Genomic DNA, 6140 nt, shown 5'->3' with positions numbered 1-6140 from the left:
CCTACAAACAGTGCCCTCCATGGAGACGGTGCTGCATGCTAAATGAGGACTCAGAGGTGTGTTATAACAACAAGAGAACCCACTGTGGTGTTCTCTTAAGAAGCCTGGCAAAACTTCATGAAGAAAGACTCTAATGTCAGGGAAGGCTTTTCAGGCAAAGAGACAATGACCAGGAGAGAGGAACATATAAGGATTGATGGGCAATGGAAGGAACTGTCTGACTAGAAGCCTAAGGAAGTCTGAGCTTGGGGAAACTGGGTGTAGAGAGAGTGAGGAGATCTCCACAGGCCCATCCCAAAATGCTTATCCCATTCTCCCTGGGGTATTTCAGGATGAGAAAATTATCTTCCATAATTTCAAGTATGACTGGATCGTTCTTTGTGGTCACCCAAAAAGCACAGCTCTACTGGGATATCTATTTATTTTTCACAATGACATCTGTGATGATTAATTTTATGTGTCAACTTAGCTAGGCTCTGGTGGACAGTTGTTTAGTCAAACACCAGTCTAGATGTTGGTATCTTTTAGATGTGATTGACATTTAAGTCAGTAGACTTCGAGTAAAGTAGATCACCTCCATAATGTAGGTGGGTCTCATCAAATCAGTTGAAAGGCCAAAGAGAAAAGACTGAGATCCCCAGAGAGGAAAGAATTCTGCCTCCACATTGCCTTCGGACTCAAGACTGCAACACCGACTCTTGCAAGAACTTCTAGCCTGTAGGCTTTTCTTGTAGATTTCAGACCCCGCTGCCCCACAATTTCGTGAAGAAATTCCTTAACATAAATCTTTCTTTTTGTTTTTTTTAAAGATTTATTTATTTATTTGAGAGAGAGAGAGAGAGAGAGAGAGGGAGAGAATCCTCAAGCAAACTCCTGGCTGAGAGAGGAGCCCGATGCAGGGCTGGATCCCAGGACCCTGAGATGATGACCTGAGCTGAAATCAAGTGTCAGCCGCTCAACAGACTGAGCCACCCAGGTGCCCCCATAGATCTTTCTTCCTATGTGTGCATCCTATTGGTTCTGTTTCTCTGGAGAACCTTGACTAATACAGCACTTCTGATGACAACAATCTCCCATTTTGAAGATTAGCTTGGATTTTAGGCTCTAGCTTTAGCCCAGCAAGATCTTTGAGAAAACAACACTTGTTTCATTTTCATTATGTGAACACATTTTGCCTAGTCAAATGACTAGGAGGCTGGCATGGCCCCTACGGGGATACTGAGTTCCTGAGTGTCAGAGAGCTTCTGCCTCAGGCTTCTTCAGGGTCTGCATCAAGCTTCTTTGGCGTCCATAGGCAGAAGTGAACTTCTGATTTTCTCAACGAGCAAAACAGGCTTGGGCAGACTATTCCGGGGGAAGGTCATTGTTAGTGTCCTATCTGCAGTCACCAAGCCACTTTAATGAGAAAGTCTCAAAATCATCTATGCATACCCTAAATCCAATCCACATGTTCTGGGAGCCATCTACAGAGGAAATAAGAAAGCTTTGGGATAAGAAGTTACATTGCCTGGTGCCTGGGTGGCTCAGTTGCTTAAGAGTTTGCCTTCAGCTCAGGTCATAAACCCCGGGGTCCTGGGATCGAGTCTCACATCAGGCTCCCTGCTCCATGGAGCCTGCTTCTCCCTCTGCCTCTGCCTCCCTCCCTCTCTCTCCCTCTCTCTCTGTCTCTCGTGAATAAAAAAGGAAATCTTAAAAAAAAAAAAAAAGAAATTGCATTATCCTCTGTCTAAAGAAAGAAATTATTAGGAAAAATGGAGATGATTTGAATAAAATTTATAAAAGGAGAATTCGGACAGACCCACCTGGGTGATGTGTCTGAAGTGCTACCCCAGGAGCTTGAGTATCTGTTTCCTGTGGCAGGAACATTCCTAGAGAAGAGACCGGTGCCTCAGGTTATTAAAGCTATGCTGTTGTCTCTCAGCTCCATCCCTGCCCTCAAAGCAGCCCTGTGATGCCAGGACCCTGCAAATTACTTTTCTCCTTGATCAAGGAGTAGGGGGCGCTGGAAGGAGATGCTGAAAGGTAGGAAGATCCTAGAAAACACTTGTTCTTTCCTTTTACTTGGTGTTTTTTGAGTGTCATCTGGCCAATAATCCTCTGGTGGCTGGAGCTGGTCCCAGACGGGCATCTTTCTATATGCCCAGAATTAACTTCGCAGCACCCTGACTAATGTGCCAGCTTACCTGGGGCAGCCCTCCCTCCTCTGAAGTCTGAGTCCCCCCTCTGCGGGGAGCCTACTTCCAGCTTCTAAGTTCTGACAACACCCACCTCTTCTCTTTATTTTCCTAGCCTCAGGAGATGGTTGCTTCTTGCAATTCCTATCTCTGTATTTAACCCATTCCTTCTATCCAATTTTCTCTGTTGAAATGTCTGGGATGGTGTCTGCTTTTCTGTTTGGATCCTGATAGAAACAAATGCTTGATGACAGGAGCCATTAATATTACCTGAAACATTCCACTTCACCCACACCTGCACACACGCACACACACGCTTTCCTGCTTATCAGACGTCTCTCTGGTTAGAATTGGCTTCTCATGCAGGTTTTCTACAGAGAGGATTTGTCTTTGGCAAGTTCGTATAGTTCGCTTAGAAGCTGTATTTTTCATTATAAGTGAATACATTTGACTGCTGGCTTCTGTACGTTGGCCTCTGGCAGCCTTATTTCGGCTATCGACACAGATCCATTTCTGGGACACTGGCAACGGGTATCCTGCACTTGCTGAACGAGGGTCAGCCCTGAAACTGTAATTCCAGCAAAGTGAGGACACCCTGACCAGTCAACCAACCTCCTCTCTTCTTCTTCCCCATACTGGTGTCAAGCATGAACCTGTTTCTCTTCAAATAGCAATAGGGAATATTATGAGACAATGTCCCCTTCTTGAACACATTACATTCCTTTCTTTTAATTCTTCTCTGAATAAAACTTCTCTGAAAAGGATCTAAAAGCCTTCAACAGGGGCGCCTGGGTGGCACAGCGGTTAAGCGTCTGCCTTCGGCTCAGGGCGTGATCCCAGCGTTATGGGATCAAGCCCCACGTCAGGCTCCTCCACTATGAGCCTGCTTCTTCCTCTCCCACTTCCCCTGCTTGTGTCCCCTCTCTCGCTGACTGTCTCTATCTCTGTCAAATAAATAAATAAAATCTTAAAAGCCTTCAACATTAAGATATAAATGACCGGATACAGTTAAACCACCTCCTCTAAGAAAGTATTTTAATTTTATTTGCATTTTAATAAATTTTTAATTGGTTTAAATCCGAGGAATCAAGCATCGATTTTAGAATCTTAGAATTCCCTGGTCTGAGTACTCGAGTATTTTTCAGTGAGAAGGGGTAGGGGGGAGGTGGGTCACACTCCGACTGCTCCTGAAAATCACGCAACCAGATGCCTACTTTTGCTACCCTTAAAGTTGGCACTGACATAAAGACACGTTCAGTCCCACACAGTCCTTGACTGTCCCTGGCCAGACCATAGCTGATCTCCTTTTGGCCAAGGCCACAGTGGAGCACCCTGGGGGAGACCACAGGGCACCTACACACTTCATAACAGGCTCCTTTGTAGCGTTAAACAAATATTTGCTTCCAGCCTGCAGAGCTGATCCACGGGGCCTGAGTCTTCACACGTATTCATGTGTACCTCGGCTGCTCACAGTGCTGGCTCTGCCAACCTTCTGGCTGGACCCCCAGGGCCAGCTGAGCAAGCAAGATGCAGTGGCAGTCCCGGCGCATCTTAGCAGCTGGAGGCCCCCCGACTTCTGTGCAGAATGGGGACTCCGGCTTTCACCTGGGGCAGCTTCTAGTCATTTCCAATACTCAGTTCACAGGCAAGAAATGAGGAGGGCCCAACTCTAATTCACATCTTTGAAAACTGGGTACAAGGGACATGGCCAGAACATGCGTGAAAGGATAACCCCAAGTAATATTTAATAATCAGCCAAAGTTTAAAATGAATCTAATGGATTCACTGGAGAAAAGTACAAGGGACCCGTGCCTATGGGCTGGGGCCTCTAGTAGGGGCCAGGCTTTCAACTCTGCATCCTGGAACTTGAGCAGTTGGCTAAGTCTTTTCAGACTGCCATCCCCTCATCTGCAAGATGATGGGGGCTGGGTTTTTTTCAAAGCTTCCCCACGTATTCCTTATATTTGTTTGCTGGGGCTGCCGTAACAGAGTGCCACAACTCAAGGGGCTTACACAAAGAAATTCATTGTCTCCCAATTCTGGAGGCTGGAAGGCTGAGATCGGGTTGGTTCCTTCCTGGCTTTGGGGGGGGGGGTGGGGTCTGCCCTGCGCCCTTCTCCCAGCTTCCGGTGGCTTGCTGGCCATCTTTGGTGTTCCCTGACTTGTAAATGCATCGCCTCCATCCCTGCCTCCGTCTTCACACCACATTCTCCCTGTGTGCGTGTTTGTCTCTGTCCAAATTCTTCCTATCTAAGAAGACGGTCGTATCATCCGGTTAGGGCCCACCCAGTGACCTCATCTTAACTCCATCATCTACAAAGACTCTATTTCCAAATAAAGGCATCTCACAGAAGTATGGAGATTAGGACTCCAACATCTTTTTGGATGACATAATTCCACTCATAACCTTCTGACCTGATTTTTGTTGGCCAGCCTCCTGGCTGGAGGCTACAGAGCTGGCCTTCCCTCTGTGGCCAGCCTGTCATTGGTTTTCTCCTACTTTTCTGTAGGAAGGCAGGACGATGGATAGATACATGTCCTAATGACCGCTTTCCAACTGTGCAACACCAGACAAGTGCCTTTACCTCTCTGAGCCCCCATTTCCTCATCTAAAAGATGGCAGTAATGGGGGGCGCCTGGGTGGCACAGCGGTTAAGCGTCTGCCTTCGGCTCAGGGCATGATCCCGGCGTTCTGGGATCGAGCCCCACGTCAGGCTCTTCCACTATGAGCCTGCTTCTTCCTCTCCCACTCCCCTTGCTTGTGTTCCCTCTCTCGCTGGCGTCTCTATCTCTGTCGAATAAATAAATAAAATCTTTTAAAAAAATTAAAAAACTAAAAGATGGCAGTAATGGGTTGCTGAGAGAAGTCAGTGACCTAAAGCAAGAAATACTTGTCTGACACATGGTAAGTACTCACCAAATTATAGATATTATTATTTATTCCCATTGAGTCAAGGAGAGGATGGGTCAGTGATTCTCTAACCCTGGCCACATATTAGAATCATCTCAGGGAACTTTTTAAAAACTATTGGCACCCAGGCCCCACTAGAGATTCTGACTCCATTGCCCTGAGATGGGATCCAGGCACTGACATATTTAGAAGCTTCCCGGTTTATTTTAACAGGCAGCCACAACTGAGAACCACTAGACTAGTTGAAAGGATTGGAAACACCAGTGGGAAAGCCTCAATGCAGTTGCCAAGTCCGAAGAGGTTGACTTATAGCTACTTTGCAGATGGGCCAGGTGGGGGAGGCCAGGGAGAGCTCTTAGAACACTTGGAGTGAGGTGACCTAGATTTCAGAGCCATTTCTTGCTTTGTGGTCTCCCTGTAAAATTGTTTCCAGGCCTCTCCGGTGGGGCAGCATCCCCACTGAGACACTCCCCTGGGCCTTTTCTCTCACAGCGATATTCCGTCCACTTGCCCACAAGGCCCAGATGTCACGTGTCCCATCTCAGCTCCAGGTCTGTAAAGAAATCCTCAGTAGGAGTTAATGCCAGATAACAGCTTGATGCACTACCCTCCGAAGGGGTGTCTGCCTAGGAGGGCTCATCACCAGTCTCCAGGAATTCTCCAGTGAGGAAACTTCGGATGGGTAGACTTAGGGGAGGGGGATGCAGAGCGTCTTATAAGCCACTGGGTGGGAACTGTTCCCTTTGAACAGGCATCACTCACAAGGCCCCCCCCTACACTGGTGACCTGGAGAGCGTCTCTTTAACTGAGTAACTCCGTCACTTCCTCACTCTACCTCCAGGACCAGCTTCCTTGTCCTGTCAACGTGGGCTCGAGAGGCAGCTGTCCCACACAAGTGATTCAACTCGCATTGGTGACTTGTTTCTTGGGCCCCTTGGCTGAGTAAGGAAGGCAGCTGTGGGCAGCCCTCTGCTGCTCCCCCCTCTCCAGCTGCTCTGTCACCTCACCATCGGGCCTGGCTTCTCCGAGGCTTGGCCTTCTTACAGCGCCATGCG

This window comes from Ursus arctos, unplaced genomic scaffold (assembly GCF_023065955.2).
Source record: "Ursus arctos isolate Adak ecotype North America unplaced genomic scaffold, UrsArc2.0 scaffold_15, whole genome shotgun sequence".
In the NCBI taxonomy this organism is placed as follows: Eukaryota; Metazoa; Chordata; class Mammalia; order Carnivora; family Ursidae; genus Ursus; species Ursus arctos.
This window is presented reverse-complemented; position numbering follows the sequence as displayed.